Source organism: Monodon monoceros, unplaced genomic scaffold, assembly GCF_005190385.1.
Source record: "Monodon monoceros isolate NGI ecotype Baffin Bay Population unplaced genomic scaffold, NGI_Narwhal_1 Super_Scaffold_16, whole genome shotgun sequence".
Taxonomy (NCBI): domain Eukaryota; kingdom Metazoa; phylum Chordata; class Mammalia; order Artiodactyla; family Monodontidae; genus Monodon; species Monodon monoceros.
Window position 1 is genome coordinate 63,838,980 of NW_021703772.1, and position 19,427 is coordinate 63,858,406.

Here is a 19,427-nt window from a genome sequence, read left to right on the forward strand (position 1 = left end):
TCTTTTTTTTTCTTTTCTTTTTTTACGTTAGATCACAGTAAGAGATTTTTAATGAGTTTCTTTCTCACTTCAGCAGTCAGTCTCTGACAGAAATAAACCATGCTTGTACGACAAGTTGCCTGTTCAGAACATTCTTCAGTGACAGGTTTGATCAGCCACTGTGGAGAAATGATAGATATATTATGAAAGAACCCTTAGTCTTCCAGGAAATGGATACAAATATGGTGCCTGACAGTCTAGTCTTTGTATCTAGTGAATGAAAGCTTTCTGTTTCAAGGATTTTTAAAAATAAGGTCAATTGAATGTGCATTCTTTGTTAAGAATTTGGAATCTCAAGACAAAAGAAATTTGCTTGAACTTAATTGTAAATAGCTGAACTTACCAGGTCAATCACCGTCACATTTTTTTAAAAAGATTTTTATTGGAGTAGTTGCTTTACAATGTTGTGTTAGTTTCTACTGTACAGCAAAGTGAATCAGCTATACGTATACATATATCCCCTCTTTTTTGGATTTCCTTCCCATTTAGGTCACCACAGAGCACTGAGTAGAGTTCCCTGTCACATTGTTGAAATGTTCTCCTTTGACAATTAAACAAATAGAACACATGGCTAATGGGCCTTTTTCAGAGCCATGGCTATAAAAGGTGGATTCATTTTCAAGGTTAGTTTCCAGCCCTCTGAATTATCATAATCTGTCAGGGTAGATTATCTTCACCATAATCACCCCTTCCTCCTGATGGTCATTCACAACTTGCAGTGCATTTTCCCATACTTACCGTGGGAACCTCACCGCGACCCTTGGTGCAGTTTAATTCAGAGTTGATTTCCAAGTCAAGATGTGAAATTATTACAAGACTATTTTCCTTCTATTTGAGAGTAACCTTTCTTGTGGTTCACAGTTAGTGTGTTTAGCAGTCTCCAGAGAATGAAATAGCCCTTTCCCTTTTCGTTTGACTTTGGAAACAGGTACTCCTTTTATTTTTCACTTGTTCATTTATTCACTTATAAATATTCACCGATATTTCTGAGAAAGCAATTCTGTGCGGGGCTCAGTGTTTGTCTTTGAGACGCAAGGGTGAGCGAGACTACGGAGGTTACGGGCTAGCCTGCTGAGCATGCAGTGTTGGAAGTCACCTTTAGAGCCCAGTCATCCAACCTCCTACTTGACATACGCAGGAGTCTTTTCTTCAGTGCCCCTGCTGGGTATTTACCCAGTCCCCGTGCATACTTCAGTTCACTCTTTTTCTGTGAGCACCTCTGTGATACTGAAAAGCTTTAATTGCTATGTCCTCTTGAAGATTTAGCTGACCTTCCTATTCTGGGCTCAAATTCTGACCCTTAGAGCACGTATCAGGTTCTCTGGATAAGTCTCCTGAAGAGTGTTAAAATGCATACTTTGAACCTTATTTCCAAATATTGTTTTGCTCTACGTACTGGGACAGTATAAAACAGTTGCATTCTCTCATTTTTCTGAGAGCCATTTGTTGTTTGCCAGGCTTGCTCTTCTCCTTTCCTAGGCAAAACAGCAAAAGTAACTTTAGCCTTGCTTCTCACAATATAGTTCTATATCCCCCTCACAATCATCCTTGTTTACTCCTATTGACTTTTAGTCTGTATCTGCTTTTGTTACCCTTTTTCTCATGGGCTTAGGTGGTGGTTTTCCTGAGTTCGTGGCTTGGGTCACTAGTCTTAAAAGATTCTCCATGAAGAAAGAGTTCCATGTTCAAATAAGTTAAGAAACAACGGGTAGTATCCATCTATTACACATACACACACACACACCTTTTTTTGGAAATCACAAGGAACATTAACATTAAAGGTTCTAAGAAGTTCTGCAGGAGAGGAATTTGTTTAACGTTGTTTACTCTAAGACCTCTTCAACTTCAGAACTCTTTTCATGGTATTATTTTCCAGTTTAACCTTGTCCCTTTTAAATGGAGCACCCATATTTGAATGTAGGTCTCCAGATGTGATCTGAGCAGGCTAGAATACAGTAGTTAGTTTATGTGATTTTTTGCAGTTCACACTGTATTTCTCCTAAATAGAGCAATTTATAAATTTCTCCTAAATCAGTCCAAGTTTTCATTGCCTTTTGAAATACCTGTGTACTTTGGTGATGAATTTAGCATGACCCAACAGTCAAACAAAAACCTCTGATTGTGTTTTTTCCATTTGAAGGGCTACCAAGGCTGACTCTGAACTGCAACTTATGTTTTAAAACTCTGTGCACATCTTAGCATTTGTCACTATAAGAATGGACCTGGTGGTTTTGACTCATTGCTCGCCCACCGTACATTTCACTCCTGACTGTCAATGTGTTATATTAGTTACAATGTTTGTATATACATCCCTTGTCAATTTGATGACCCTGTCTTTTGCACCTTTATCCAGAACATTGATTATCGTGTTCAACAGTTCAAGTAGGACAGAACCTTCTGGCATCTGTTAGAAACTGCTCACTTTCTGAATGCCTTTCAATAATTAACTAGTAGTTTTTGGTATAGTTGCTCAATCAAAAACAAATCCTATTGACTCTACTGCCTTTTAGTCAACATTTAACTGACTATTCAAAAGGCTATCATAACAGGATCCATTAAAAGTATTTCTGAAATTAAGACATATCAATGATATTTTCAAAAAATAGAAGTGGATTTTAGTATAACTTATTTTTAGCAAACACATGTTTATGCCTAATTGCTTATATGCATCTTTTTTGTTGTTCAATGTTTACAAGGTATTTATTTAAATTCGTGTTTTTTTACATTTGAGAACTCATGAATCTCTCAGAATATGTTGCTGGACCCCTTTAAGGGCAATCCTTGTACAGTTGTGAACAGTGCAGGGGTTAGGAACACTGACCCCCAGCGAAGTTGAAAATTTGCTTATAACTTTACAGCTGGCCCTCTGTATACACAGTTCCACATCTACAGATTTAACCAGCCGTGGGCTGTGTAGTCCTGTGGTATGTATGTATTGAAAAAAAAAAATCCGCATATAAGTGGGCCTGCACAGTTCAAATCCCTGTTGTTTGCAGGTCAACTGTACTTTAATTTGAGAAATAGCCTTTGAAAGTTAACAGTTAAAAGCTATTAAGTTTTGGGGATCACTCTCTGCTGATACAAACGTAAGCAGCAGCTACTCTCATTCATCCTTTAGATATTTATCAAGCACCTACCTTGTGCATGGCACTGTTCTAGGCCCTGTGACGCAATAAGGGAAAAAAACAAAAGACAAATTTCTTGCCCTCCAGGAGCTTACATTCTAGAGGTAGGGAGAGGAGCAATTCAAATACGAGCATTACTGATACGATATATCAGGTTCTCTGAAGGAAAAGCTGCATCAAGAGGCTAGAAAGTCTGAGGGTGCTGTTCTGTATTAAGGAAGGCATGTTAGTTTTCTATTGCTATGTAACAAGTTACCACAAATTTCGTGGCTTAAAGTAACATCCATTTATTATCTCATAGCTTCTGTAGGTCAGAAGTCTGGACTCGGCCTACTTGGATCCTCTGCTGTGGCTCACCAGGCTGCAGTTAAGATCTGCTCACGTGGAGCTTGAGGTCTTCTTTCAAGCTCATTTGGGCGTGGCCAGAATTCAGTTCCTTGCAGTTGTGGACTGAGATCTTCGGCTCCTACAGGCCACCCCACTCCAGACAGTTCACAGCCTGACTTTGCTTTTTTCAGGGGGCAGTTGGAGAACATTTCCCCTGCACGCCAAGGGTCCAGTCCCACTGTTAAAGGTTTTTCACCTAATTAAGCCAGTGTCATCTAGAATAATCTCCCTTTTGATTAAGTCGAAATCAACTGATTTGGAACTTGAATTTCATGTGCAAAATCCCTGCACCTTTGTCATAAAACATAACTTAATCACAGGAGTGACAGCTCATCGTATTTAAGGGTCCGGGTCACACTCAGGGCAGAGGGTTATGTAGGGCATGGTCACCAGGGGACAGGAAGGTTGGAAGCCATCATAGAATTCTACGTACCGTAAAAGGGCTCTCTAGATAAAGGGATAGTTGAGCAGACCCCTGACAGAAGTGAGGAACCAAGCCATGAGGTTGCTTGGAGGAAGAAAGTTCTAGGCAGAGCAAACAGCGATTGCAAATATTCTGAGTAGGAAGGATGTTCTAAGTAGTTATAGAAACAGCCAGGGAACCAGTATGGCCAGAGTGGTGGTGGGGGGGTGAGGTCTGAAGGTTAGCAGGGGCTGAATCACGTAGGGCCATATAGCCTGTGGTGAAGACCTTGGATTTCACTGTTTGTGGATGGGAAACCGTGGTGGAAGGTTTGTGAGCAGAAGAGTTACAACGTGGAGACTAGGCCATATAGAGACCATTCAGGGTGGAAGCAGAGGGCCCATTGGCTGGCTATTGCCCTGGCGCAAAAAATGATGATGTGACCTGGACCAGGGAGGGAAGTAATGGAGGTGGCGAGCGATTATCAGATTCTGGATGGAGGAGAGAGGACTTAAAAGGTTTGGGCCTGAAAATACAGATGAATGGAGTTGCCGTCTTCTGAGATGAGGAGGGCAGTTAGAGTCGCAGGTTTGGGCAGAATCAAGAATTCAGTTTTGGACAAGTTCAGTTTGAGTTGTCTAGTGGAAATCTATCTCATGATGTCAAGTAGGCATTCAGGTACACGAGCCTAGATTTCAAAGGAGATACATTTCTGGGCTAGAGAGAGAAATTTGAGAACTGGTGCATACGGTGGTCCCGTAAGTCAAACGGAGGAAGTCTCAAGAAAGGAGGAGTGAAAAGCTGCATCAGTTGTTACCAGTAGGTCAAGTACAATGGGAACTGGGAATTCGCCATTGTGTTTGGCAAAATATCAATACATTCTTAACCATTCTTGACCTTGGCAAGAGTTATTTTAGTGGAGTGGTGGGGATAAATGCCTGATAGAACTGGGTTCAGGACAGAGTGGTGAGAGAAAGCACAATGTAACATAGATAGATGACTTGTTAGTATGCATAACTCTTGCTAGAAATTTCCTGTACAGGAGGAGCAAAGAAATGGGGTGTTAGCTCAATGAGAATATGGGATGAAGGGAGGGTTTTTTTTTTTTTTTTTAAGTATTGTTTATTGGAAATGATCCAATAGAGAAGGAAAATGGAATGAAAGATGGGACGTTTGTAAGCCTGATGTCCTCAGATGGGTGGGAAGGGATGATGCCCAGGTATCCATGTGGAATGTGCCTTAGACAGGAGAATGGATAGATGTCTGTTTGACATTGTAGCCGCAGTGATGGAAGAGCAGGCAGAGGTGCAGGGAGCTTGGTGATTTGGGGTATGGGCTTGTGGAAGTCTTCTTCTGTTAATTCTCTTCTCTCAGTAAGGTAAGGAATATCATCATTGAGAATGAGGAAGGAAAAGATGTTCAAGGTTGGAGAAATGAGGAGATAATTGTGTAGGAGAGCTGGAGAGTCAGTTCACCAGGGAGATGTGATAGGATGAACAGGCTGCACCGGTGATCACTTGAGGTTAGGGATTGTGAATTTAAAGTGAACCAGTAGCTTGTTCCCTGAAATGGACATTATCCTGATGTCCCAGAATATAAGTGCGTGTGAGTGTGATCATCATCTAAATGGAAGCACAGCATTTAAAAACATTCCTAGAGGGTTCTATGGGCACACCCTCACAGGCCCCAGCTTGAGTCACTTTTTAAATCATGAACAAATATAGGTCATAGAGTTGCCCTCAGTGTCTCTTGTGTGCGGGGTGGCAGCCTCCTGGCCTCTTCTTTTACCACCAGCACCCCCTCAAAGGTCCAGCTTCTCTTAGAACCTTCAACGTTAGGTGCTCATTGAGTATCAAAATCTGCCATCTGGTGTTGGTCCCTGCCATACAATTTCTTCATACCCCAGTCCCCATTTGAAACCTACTCTGGATCACTTGTACCACCCTGTGTGAGAGGAAGCTGGAAGGTTGTTCTGGCCAGTGTTGATGGGATTTAGGAAATCCGTGTGCTGTTTTGTACCCTTTTCATTCATTTCCATCTAGACCACAAGATTCTGACATATGTATATGGTACACATATAGGCACATATTTATATACATACGCAAACATATGCATATACACACACACAAATACACCCTCACTCTGTCCTTGTGGGTCACACTGGTGTAGACAGCACGTGGCTATTGGGTGTTAGGAAACAGTGTGCCTGCCTTTCTTATCCCCTGAGACTATCTGGGCATGACATGTATGTGTATCGTGCTCCACAGGCTAGTGAGTAGACATCGTTTCATGCCAGCATTTCACCGGTTGTTAACTAATGCTGTTTGGATGGCTGCTTTCTCCATCTCTTGGAAAGGTCACTCTGACTTTCTTTTTGACATAGCATTTTATAGATCTACCTGCTAGGAATATGGCTTCCTTCCCCAAGATGCTGGGTAAACCTCACCTTCATTCTCTAGGTAGGAAACTGGGAAATACCTTTCACAACGCCACCTTCTAAAAAGAAAAGACAAATACATTTTAGCTACAAGTAGTATATTTATTTCTCCATTTCTCATTCTGGTGATCATAGGCAAAAGACTGAGGAGACAAAGGCTAATCTCTTCTTTGAAAAAATATAATATTGCTTTAACTTGCTTTTAAAACTGATTTGTTATATGTAAGGTTGGAGAAAAAGGATTAGACCTTACATCTCCATGTTAAATGCTGAACATAGTTAAAATGTAGTTTTTTCTTTTTCCATGTATGTACTTTTCTGCAAATATTCTCTTGTCCATTGTGTGTATGGTAATGTTGTCCAGAAAAATGAGTGTCATAAATTTAGGTACAAGGTAAGGAAATCCTCTTACGTCTGAGGAGAAAAATACCAGCTCCCAAGTGAGCCACCTCATAATTTATGTAACTGTCTGTAGATGTTATTACAGTTTCTGGTTTGAGTTAGGCATTGTACAAATATTTTGTCATTAGTATATTTTTCATAAAATAGAATAGTCATATTTGGCATAAAACGTGTTTTCTTAGAGTCAGGCTTAGTGATTTGGAAAAATGATAAACTTATCAGTTAAACTGTTAATTCCTTTGTGTTGGGTGCTGTTCATGCTTTGACCGTGCAGCCCGGTGGATTGCAGTTAGTTTAGCTGAAGGCAGCTGTGACAGTTATCACACATAGATGCTTTGGTCTATCCCATCAATTTGCTAATAATGAATTTAATTGGTTATTATGTAGCAATATCATTAGACCTTGATGGGCCAATTAAAGACCCTAGACCAACAAAATAGTTTTCCTCTTTGTGGGGGAAGAGGATCTCTGGAATAGGATATTTATTTTACAAAAATCCTTTAGCATGACAGTATTACTTACTTTGACTTATTATTTTAGTTTCTCTTTTAAAAGGTGAACTTAGATATGGGTAAACTGTAGAGTTAGTAAGTTATAATTTCATAAAGAAGGCTGAAGCTGCTAAAAACAATGTTGTTTAGCATTAGTATGCCTGAATTCTAATTCCACGTTATCGTCATTCAGGAGGGATTCGAATTCTTAAATGATTCTCTAGTCTGTAAAATCAGGTTAATTGCATAATTCTCGTCAAGTGGTTGGGGGGCTTGATTAATTTTTCCCCCAAAGGTTAAATAGTGTAGTCATAGTGACCAGTTGTGGCAGTGCTTTTTAGTACATGGTCTTTTTTCCCCCCCAACAAACTACTTATTTATGGCTTTCTTTGTGCAAGGCTTTGTTGAAAATCCAAAGTTGAATATGACAGGGTCTCTGCACTCAAAGAGCTTACTGTGTAGGCAGATAGATCAGACCCTGCACAAATGACTCTAACACAAGGTAGAAAGTGATAAATGCCATAAGAAGACGGATGAAAAGAAGAGCTATGGGTAGTTAAAGGAAGGTGAGAGCCCTTTGGTCTGAATGTCATCTTTGGATTACTTGTTCCATAGTAACCAGTGTTTATTTTTTTCAACATCCACGTTTTGCGAAGAGTAATGGTTGGGTTGAATCCAGGGGCAGTGTCAGGCTGTGGTCTTTGGTACAGGCCTTATCAGACTTAAATGATTCCTGAGAAGACTATGTTTGTTTTTCAGTAGAGTGGTATGTATTATTATGTAGGTGCCAAGTTATTAGAAATACTGTTCTTTAATATGAAAAATACTTAGCATTTAATTTTTTGGAATGTTCTCCTGCGGTAATTTCCTTTCCTCTGAGAATTGGAGTCTCTGTTGTACTTCTTGGCTATATTGTGAGTGAGGTCCTTCAGAAAGATGAGGTTCCCACAAGGGACCAGGCACAGCGATAAACACTGTGTATGCTTTTTCGTGTTTAATCATCACAAAACCTCTGCAACGTCGATACTGTTGTTACTGACATCTCACAGGTGAGAGACTAAGGCGTAAAGTCGTGGGGGTTACTTGTCCAATACCTTCCAGCTCAGATGAAGCAGAGATGGGTCTTGAACCTGGGTCTGTTGAGCATGCTGGTCCTTGCTGTTTACCACTTGACCCCGCGGCCATGCTCTATTCACTTCCATTCTGAATGCCATTAGAAACCCATGTATTTTTAGGATTGTTACATTTACCTGTCTTCTCACTGACATTTTACCTAAGTATTCTTTTAACAGTGTTTCCTGTTATGCCCATCATTAAGTATTATGACAGCAATACCTGAAAATATTATTTTAGAGGAGATACTAAAGTTGATGATGAAAATAGCAGTCAGCATGTGTAGCGTCTTACAACTTTAAAAGCACGGTCACATCACTTGCCTGATTTAACTTTTTTCTTTCATCCTGTGTTTGCTGCTTACAGGTGAAAAAGCAAGATCAGGGATGTTAAGTAACTTTCCTGCAGTCACAGAGATAGTACACTTAGGCTGGAGACTGGGTCTTCTGATGTTAATCCAGTGTTATTGGTGGTGTGGTATAGGTAGATGGTATAAGTAGAGATGATACAGGGTAGTGCAGGGTGTAGATCTTTTGCATTTACAAAATCCTTCTGCTGGTAAACATGCTAAAGGAAGGAAGATTTGTATTCAGAAAAATTTGGTAATGCATGAGAAGCAAAATAGAAGAATTAAAAGCCACTCATTGTGAGAAAATGTCCTTTTCTTTCTGACAGTGGAGCAAGCAGATGTTTGCAAGTGCAAATACTTTCAGCAATAGGGAATGTATAGAGTTCTGTATTTTCAAGCAATATATGGTCATCTTAGAAATTTAGAAAATCAAAGTAAATTAAAAGAACAAGAAATAAAATCTTCCATATCTCACTACCCAGAGATACATCATTACTAGCCTCTTGACAAATATTCTTCTACTCTTTTCTACACTTACGTTAATAATGTTATAGTATAAATTTTTATTTTTTTATTTTTTGTGGTACGCGGGGCTCTCACAGTTGAGGCCTCTCCCGTTGCGGAGCAACAGGCTCCGGATGCACTGGCTCAGCGGCCATGGCTCACGGGCCCAGCTGCTCCACAGTATGTGGGATCTTCCCGGACAGGGGCACGAACCCATGTCCCCTGCGTCGGCAGGCAGACTCTCAACCACTGCGCCACCAGGGAAGGCCCTAGTATAAATATTTTATTTCACAAAACACATAATGTTTTATGGTCTGCTTTATTTAGTAATGTCTTTGATATCTTTTCCTATCTTTGAGTATAAATCTACACAATCCTTTTGGATGGCTTCTTTATATTTTGACTGAGTGTGCCAAAACATGTTACTTTAAAAGTATTATTTGATATTTACGGAATTCCCAGTTTTTCAGTATGGCAGTATATGAAACCTTATATGTGCAAAAATGATGTTTTAAAACTGCCCAGTAGAAAAATCCCCTTTAGCATTGTATTTTGACCTTGCTGAAATGCTCTCAGACTTTGAGAAACCTGGAGATACAAAACGGAGTAAGCCCAGTATCAAAGCACATGGGGATTCTAGGGGATGGTTGTGGTACTTGGGCCAGCAAGAGGTGTCACTGTCCATGTGGCAGCTGACACTGCTTCCTTACTCTTTGTTAGGGCCGAGTTCTTAGGCACTGCACTGAGAAGCCATCAAAATGAATGATTCCTGAGCGTAACATGCTAACCACAGTAGAACACACACACCAAGTTCCATTTTGCAGCCATTCTTTTGGGTTCTTCCCTCCAGTGCATGTTGTTTAAGAAATTCTCCCTTGGCTGCTTGCTGTGAGCAGCCTGGGGTTAGAGGAAGTGACGTGTGTGGGACATAACTGTTGGAGGAGATGACAGATTGCCTTTATTCTCTTAGAGCCTTACACAGTGCCTAGCATGTGATAGACCCTTAATACATGTGTATTGCACAAGTGCCAACTGAATGATACTTAACTAAAGGCATTTTCCACAAACTTTGAATATCCAGATGCCTCCCAAGATTTGTATGTATGTATGTATGTATGTATGTGGCTAAAGATGTTACAGTGAAACAATAGTTTTTGATGTTATAGTGGAAATGTGTACAAAAAGTACTTCTTCACTAGATTTTCTCTACAAAAATTCCCAAGTGAGATAATACTTTAGGTATAATCTATTTTATTTTTTAAAACACATACGGACTCCATGCTATAGAATTGCAAGATGGTTTCTGTGGCAGAGATATGAACAAAGTCATGCTGAAAGAGGATCCTTACAGGAGCATCCTCTGCCTTTCCTATGTACCCAGCTTGGATTACTTCCTCTAGGGTTGTCACCAACATCCATTGGCCATACCTGCTTCTGGGTCTCAGCACCAGGTCTCAACTTGTGAGTTTTGAAGTGTCGGTGTGTTACGCTTCTTCCTCCAGAGCCCACTCTGGTAGAAGTTTCCCTGTTAAAAAGTCTTCCTGAGTCCTACAGGCAGCTTAAAGGTGGCAGCTGGCGTGTCTCTGTGGAGCTTACCCACAACTGCAGCTCTGTTGCAGAATGTTTTCAGGGCAGCTCTCATCTAACCTCGGAAGGGCAGTGAATTGTGCAGTGTCACGTGATCAGTCACTATCGGTGCCAAGAATAGAACCCCAAAATCAGCCTGCGGAGGGGTAGCCTCCTTGCCGTCCTCTCTCTCATCGTAAGTTCTGCTGTGCTCTGGCCAGCAGTCAGTCTTACTTGCTGGACCAATTGTTTGGTCACATTTCTGGGACTTTCACGTCTCCCCTGAACTCTTGCATCTTTCTCATGAGCTGTTTTTTTTTTTTTTTTTTTTAACATCTTTATTGGGTCATGAGCTTTTTTAATGTAATCGAACAGATAGGCATGAAGAGAAAATGTCTTAAAATAGTGGGTACCTTAAGAAGATTTGGTGTCATTTAAGTCAATGTTAATTACCTGAGATACCTTGGCTGGCAATAGCCCCGAAATTTTAGCAAACACCTGAGTGTTTTAAGTTATCCTTTCTGTCATTTTGCAGAGGCTGTCTCTTATCCTTTTTTATATTCCACCTTTCCTAGCTGCTGATGACGTAACCCAGTGCTGTTAGCATTCTAAGAATTCTCCTCTCCAGTTTTATCACGGAAGGTTTTCTCTTAGGACGCATCCTCTTGATCAGAGATGAATAATTCTGAGGTCTGTTTGCAAAGTTATTTCAGTTACCATATTCCTGGAGATAACGAGCGGTGAGATTTCTTCCTCAAAATGTTGGGTCTTGGAAAAGCAACAAGCATATTTCAGTTTGGAGGCTTTCTCTGCATTAACTTTTCTTTCCCCATTGAAACCAGACTCCCTGGAATATACTTTCAACTTTATTGTGCAATTCTCAGAGTGCTAGAAAACTTTGTTCTTGTAAAATTGATACAGTTGTTAACTGGTGGCGTAGTGGGAAGTCTCTGCTGCCCAGTGAAATTCATTGATTGGTCTTTGTATTCGTTTTCTATTGCTGCTGTAATAAATTACCACAAACCTAGTGGCTTAGAACAGCACAAATTTATCATCTTTATTATTTATTCTTATCTTACAGTTCTGTAAGTCAGAAGTCTACATGGGTCTCAATGGGCTAAAAAATCACGGCATCGGCAGGGCTGTGCCCTTTCAGGAGCCTCTAGAGAAGAATATGTTTCCTTGACTTTATTTTTTTTTAAAGACTTTTTTTTTTTTTTTTTTGCGGTACGCGGGCCTCTCACTGTTGTGGCCTCTCCCGTCGTGGAGTACAGGCTCCGGACGCGCAGGCTCAGCGGCCATGGCTCACAGGCCTAGCCACTCCGCAACATATGGGATCTTCCCGGACCGGGGCACGAACCCGTGTCCCCTGCATCGGCAGGCAGACTCTCAACCACTGCGCCACCAGGGAAGCCCAAGACTTTATTGTTTAAGAGCAGTTTCAGGTTCAGAGCAAAACTAAGAGGAAGGTGTGGAGGTGTCCCATTTACCCCTGGACCCCACACATGCTTAGCTGCCTTCCCCGTGTACACCCCTAACAGTGTGGTACGTCTGTTACAGTCCGGGAGACTACAGTGACATGTCCGTATTCTTCAAGGTCCTGTAGTGTACATTACAGTCCACTCTTGGTGTTGTACATGCTTTGATTTTGGACAAATGTATCCACCATTATAGTACCACGTAGAGTGTTTTCACTGCCCTAAAAATCCTCTGGGCTCTGCCTGTTAGCCCCCTCCCACACTCCTGGCAACCACTGATCTTTTTACTGTTTCTGTGGTTTTGCTTTTCCCAGAATGTCATATAGTTGGAATGTGCATTTAAGGTTCCTCCACGTCTTTTCATGATTTGATAGCTCATTTCTTTGTAGCCATGAGCACTGTGCATTTTCTGTATGTTCCACAGTTGGTTTATTCATTCACCTACTGAAGGACATCTTGGTTGCTTCCAAGTTTGGGCAATTATGAATAAAGGTGTTATAAAACATCCACGTGTATGTTTTTGTGTAGACATAAGTTTTTAGTCCCTTTGGGTAAATACCAAGGAGCATGATTGCTGGATCGTATGGTAAGAGTATGTGTAGTTTTGTAAGAAATTGCCAAACTGTCTTCCAGAGTTGCTGTACCATTTTGTGTTCCCACCAGCAATGAATGAGAGTTCCTATTGCTCCACATCCTCACCGGCATTTGGTGCTGTCATTATCAATGTTCCAGATTTTGGCCATTCTAATGGTGTGTAGTGGTATCTGTGTTTTAATTTGCATTTCCCTGATGACAAGTGATGTGGAGGATCTTTTCATATGCTTATGTGCCATCTGTGTATATTCTTTGAAGTGTTTGTTAAAGTCTTTGGCCCATTTTTCTTTTTCTTATTGTTGAGCTTCAAGGGTTCTTTGTATATGTTGGACAATAGTCCTTTATCAGATACATCTTTTGCCAATATTTTCTCCCAGTCTGTGGCTTGTCTTCTCCTTCTCTTGACATTGTCTTCCGCACAGCAGAGGTCTTTAAATTTAATGAAGTCAGATTATCAATTATTTCTTTAATGGACTGTGCCTTTGGTGTTGTATCTAAATAGGCATCATCATACCCAAGGTTATCTCCAGGAGGCAATTACCAAGGCTCTCACTTACTCAGAAATTGGAGTTTATTTTTCTTGCTGCTTTCATTTATGTCGTTATCCAACATTACTTATGTTTCCTAGGTATTAAGCGTCGGCTGGGAGGGAATTGGTTAACTCGGGGAGTCTTTGCCTTCTCCAGTTCACTCTCATAGACCTGGAGTGTTCTGCAGTGCTTGTTTCACACTGTTTCTCCTTGACTCTGCATCAGCTGACAGTTCACAGAGCATCTGGGCAAGGGCCTGCCTGTTTATAAGATGCTCAGTCACCACAGGTTGTCAGTGCTGTCACTAGTTACTCCTTTTGCAAATGGCGATTAAAAAAAAATCATCTTCTCAATAGCATGATGTATTGGGTTGTTTGCTGGAGTTGACGATGTTTAGTCTGAGGGCTGCTGTTGAGCCTGTAACATAGGTAAAGGAATGTGTGTGGCTAGGGGCTGGAGGTGGCCTTTCACAAATGGCTAAGCTTGGCCCAGTGTTTATGAAAGAAGATGAAAAACATTAACTTACCTGAACTTAAAAGCATAGTGTGAGAAAGAGGTAGAAAATACTCACTAGATTTTAGGGGACCACAGCAAAATGAAAGCTCATCACGTGATAAGGCTCTTAATTTAATCAGAATTTCACTGCATAGAGAAACTAGAGATTATCTTCCGAGTTCCCAGCCTCTGGGCCACGTGGAAATCGGACCGTTACACAAATACGGGAACTAGTCTTCTTAAAATTTTTCAGAAAATAAAACTCTGTCCTTTCCTCTGATAATCTGCTTAGCTCTGTGAGTTTTCCCAGTGAGGTATGTAGTTAAGTAACTTTAATCTCCAAAAGAAAGTATGAGTTTTGGTGGAGTTTTGAATGCATTTGGACACTGAAGATGCTGGAAAGCACGCCTGGCCACAACATATTTATGTAAGTCTTCTTCAGAACCCTCGGCTCCTTTTTATTTGCAGAAGTATGTCTCTTATCAAGGAAGTGGTGGAGGGCTTCTGCCCTGGGTGGTTTCCACTTTCTCCGACACAGGGAGCTCCCAGGACCAGGGGTTGCTCCTCTCACACCCATTGGTTTGGGGCTCTACCTGTGCTTGTCGTGTAAGTCAGAGCCCACTTGGGTGGGTTCTCTGTGATGACTCGTCAATTTCCTGAATGGAGATTTGCCCACTTGCCAGCTGGCTGCCTTTGTTGTCTTAATGGAGAACCTCTGCGGATTCAGTAAAATCAAACTGTGCACATTTGTCTGAAGTTGGTTCTAGATTTTCATGCAGTGGAGTGGGTATGAGGTCGGCTCGGTGAAAAAGGTATTGGAATTTTTGTACTTTGATCCATTCTCTTTTTATGGCTTGATTGAACCATTTTGCTCCCTCGCTCAAAGAGAGGTCTTTCTCTGAGAATGTTCAGATGAAGTATTAGTCCTTTAAAAGGCTTAAAGTGAATGTTTACTACCACAGCAAGGACTATACCATTTTAAACTCTTGCGTTGTAAATCACACCAAGGATCCTCCTCAGGCCTTTTGCCTGCATTAGGCGAACTGCTGTGTTGAAGGAAAGTGTAGTGTTTGCTCAGAGTTCTTCGAGCAATATGCGGGTAGCTAAGATAAGTCTTTTTCCTTTCTCAAAATATTCTGTCTCCCTCACTACCCCCTCTCAGAAAATCTAATGGAAAATGAGGAGGTGAAAAAAGCAGGGCTAGAAGATATTTAATAATCCTTCCTTCATTCTTTTTAATCAGTTTGTTGAATACTGAGTCCTATCTGGGGTAAAAATGAAAGTTTTATTTTTCTTTCATCACCATTTTCAAAGAGCTTTGTTGAGTCTTCCTTTGCCATCTTTTAATGGTGTCTTGGGCTGTAGGCCATAATTCTCCGGTGAGTTATGACATAAAGAAGTCAAGTCTAGTCGAAACTTCAGTCTCTATTCAATTTAGCCTTTATGTCTCCTCCCCTCCCCCACTTGTCCCCTCTGGCTGAGTAGGGGACACACTCAGCTATTTCACCCTATTCCACCCTCCCTTTTCTGTGCTGCTTTCTCCTCTCGGTTGTCACTGCTTCGAAAACACTAACTGGCTGCCAGTGTCCTCTTTGGTGGGGACCCTGCTGGGACTCTGAAGAGTTCTGATCCAGCACCTTCTTCCCTTCACCTGGGCAGGTGGGCAGGGGGTCTCAGGAGTAGGATCACGGCAGGATGGCTTGGTTTTGGCTGCCTTCCCCTTGACTCCTTTGGCAAACCAAGCGTGAGTATGTATACAGGCTCTACGGCTGCTCCTTCTCTCCACTGTGCTGTGTCTCACCAGTTCTCTTCTCCTTGCTCAGGGAGTTAGGAGTAGGCTGATAAAGTTGATAAATTTGCCCCATAAGCAGATAAACTTGTGTGGAGTGAGATGCCAACCTTTCCTCCTTACAGGCACCTCTGATGTGTTAAGTGATGCTCTGGGAGACTTCTGTAGTTGGCTTGGTATTGGGGCTGTCCCAGCACATTCTCTGGACCAGTAATTCACCATTGAAGATTGTTTGACCTTCTGCACCCGCACCCTCGAATTTTGTTCATATAGGTAAGGGTCGAGGGAGTCATAGGTCATGACTGGTGCTAGTAGAGTGATTTTGGTGAGTTATTAATAAGGGTTGGAGTGGCTGACCTCTAATATTTGCAGCACTCTTTAGAATACGTGGTTTCTGATGCCTGTCTGTCCTTGGCTTAGCATCCTGGGAACCAATTTTGGAGTAACAGGAAAAGATCCACTCAATGTCTGCTGGTACAGGCATGCATCTCCGTGTAGAACTACTTCTGGGCAAGTTACCTAGGGAATATCATGAAACATAACCCCTGGCCTTTGAGGATCATATTACATTTTAATTTAAGGAAATACAAATAGAAACATAGGAAATATTAAATAGCTGTATCAGGCATCGTGTGATGAATCGTTCAAATAAATGTAATTGAGGATCAGTGGTGCAGTAATTGAGGATAATGGTGCAGTGGTGCAGTGTCCACTGGATTAGCCCACCAAGACCGCATCTCTGACCTGTTACAAGGGCTGTGGCAGGGGGTGAGTGAGGAGGTGACTGTGTGGGGTGCCTTCCAGCTGTGCTGTGCAGCTCCTAGCTGTGCTCTACAGACTATGAGGAATGGGAGGAGTGGAAGAGGAAATGTGAAAAGGTACTAATGCACAGTTGTTTTTGTTTTTGTTTGCGGTACGCGCACCTCTCACTGCTATGGCCCCTCCCGTTGCGGAGCACAGGCTCCGGACGCGCAGGCTCAGCGGCCATGGCTCACGGGCCCAGCCGCTCTGCGGCATGTGGGATCCTCCCGGACCGGGGCACGAACCCGCGTCCCCTGCATCGTCAGGCAGACTCCCAACCACTGCGCCACCAGGGAAGCCCCCTAATGCACAGTTTTAAGACTAACTTGATTTAAAAATAAAAAAAGCAAGCTGAACTTTGAAATATTATTACATTCTCGGTTGTAACTTTTTCGGCGGGGGAGAGGGGTCTGTCATACTTGCGAAGGTGCGAATGAGAAATGTACCTTTGAGAACTGCTTTTCCTTTTTAATAGAAATTGCAAGGAGCTTGCTGTTGCTCACTGCTTTTCTTGCCTGTCTCTGTTACCAGGTGTATTCCTATTCGGTGTACTGATTCATTTTTCACTGTATTTAATTGATAGGGAATTTAAAATGCCCACCCTCTTTGGTAATGGTCCTGCTAAAATGGTCACTGTGCTTGGGTTTTCGGATACGGTTGGTGGTTTTGCCCCCGGTTTGCGGCTTGCTGCATTCTCAGCCTCCTCCCCCCAGTCTGATTTGTCTTCTGTGACCCATGCCCAACATGCTTATCACCTCTCCTTTCACTTGATACAGTCTTCACTGTCCTGCCCAAAAAAGCTGTCACTGGTTTCGCTGAGTCTGCCCCACCACAGTGCAGCAGAGACAGTGTATGAATTTGGGGTGTTGATGGACTTAGTAGCATGTACCTTTTAATCTTCCGCTTTCTTTTTGTAAGCTCCTGGTCTTTCTATCCTTTCCTTTTTGTTTCTTAGAGAATTATTAGAGGCTGCTCTCTTCATTGTTGTCATCTTTTATATAAAACAGCCTTTGGGTCATATTCCAGTATTGTATCCAGATTACCTTGAAGACAAACCACGCTGCTGCTCGGTAACCTCTCTAAGCCTAGAATTGAATTTATGACATTCATTAAATCACCATGTTTTAAGGACTTCAGATTTATCTTGGTGGCCTTGGACTTCAAGTTGTGTGTTGAGTGATAAGGAAAAGACATATTTTTTCCCCTTTTATTCTCTACTGTATTACCACTGTTGGAGCTGGAAGGTTCATTAAGTTTAAGCTTACCTTAAAGGGAGGCTATCTCAGCCATTACCCCGACAATACCCTTGATGTCCTCAATAGTATTTCAGGGACCTTTCCTCTGTCCCTCAAAAGTCAGCTATTATTATTTACTGACACTGCTGCGTAACTCAGAAGAAAGGAGCCACATAAAAATGATACACTTTAAACAGCCTATGGATACATTTAGTGGCCTGTGGAGCTGCTCTCAAGGAACGTGGAAGGTGGACTGTGGACACCGTCTCCGCACTCACCCCACGGCCTTGTTCCAGCTTGCCGATAACACCCAGAAAAGAGCGTATACAGTTGTCTGGAACCCTAATTTTTGTGACTGCTGCCCAGGGGACACCTTCAGATTGTCTGGCTCAGGTAGCCAGCAGGGCTTAACACTTGTGGCCCCTCAGGATTGTATATATGTGTATACTTTTAAAAGCTGCTGCCTGAGGGTCTGGCTTCTAGTCAGCCTGAGCCTAGGTGCTGAGATCCTCCCCTTTGGGACATTGACAGGTCTTGGCACACCCTCAGCAGCTGGGAGCCATTAAAAATATAATAGGCTGCTTGGACAAGCACAGAGGTTTAAGAGATGAAGAGCTGGGGCACGGCTGGGCAAAATAGTTCATCTCCTACTCCTTCAAGATGGCGGAGATGGTTGTTTCATCTTCTGTATACACAGAAAGTCAAGCAACATAAAGAAACAGGAATATGTTAATGAAAGAACAAGATAAAACCTCAGGGGGGAAAAAACCTCAATGAAATGGAGATAAGTTAATTTACCTGATAAAGAGTTTGAAGTAATGGTCATAAAGACGCTTACTGAACTGAGGAGATGAATGGATGAACACAGTGAGAACTTCAACAACGAGACAAAAAATATATGAAAGTACCAAGTAGAAGTCCCAGAGTTGACAAATACAATAATTGAACTGAAAAATAGTAGAGTGGTTCAGTAGTAGACTAGATGAAACAGAAGAAAGGACCACTCAAGTCAAAGACAAGGCAGTGGAACTGACCCAATCAGAGCAGCAAAATGAAAAAAGAATGAAAAAATGTGAAGATAGCTTACAGGACTTATGGGGCAACATCATACAGACTAATATTTGCATCATAGGACTCCCAGAAGGAGAAGAGAGAGAAAGGGGCAGAAGTCTTATTTGAAGAAATAATGGCTGAAAACTTCTCTAACTTGGAGAAGGAAACAGACATCCAGATTCAGGAAGCCCAGAAAATTTCAAATACCCAAAGAGACCCACACCAAGGCATGATACAATTAACTTGTCAAAAGTTAAAGACAAGTTGAAAATATTAAAAGCAACAGGAGAAATCAACTTTTTACATACAAAGGAACTCCCATAAGACTCTCAGACGATTTTTCAGCACAAATTTTGCAGGCCACAAGGGAGTGGCACAATTAATTCAAAGTGCTGAAAGAAAGAAAAACTTCCAACCCAAAATAGTCTACCTGACAAAGTTATCATTCAGAACTGAAGGATAGATTAAAAAGTTTACCACCCAAGCAAAAGCTAAAGGAGTTCATCACCACTAAACTGGCTGTATAAGAAATGTATAAGGGACTTGTTTAAGCTGAGAAGAAAGAACACTATAAACAGGAACAAGAACACATATGAAAGAATCTCTCTGAAAAAAGTAAATATGCATTAAAGGTAG

The 19,427-nt window shown here is 41.6% G+C and overlaps 1 protein-coding gene across 2 annotated transcripts in view; it reads left to right on the forward strand.

Moving 5' to 3' along the window:
- STK39 (serine/threonine kinase 39) overlaps window positions 1–19,427 on the forward strand; it is a 307,207-nt gene that overhangs the window by 195,865 nt on the left and 91,915 nt on the right. The gene's annotated exons all lie outside the window — the stretch shown is intronic.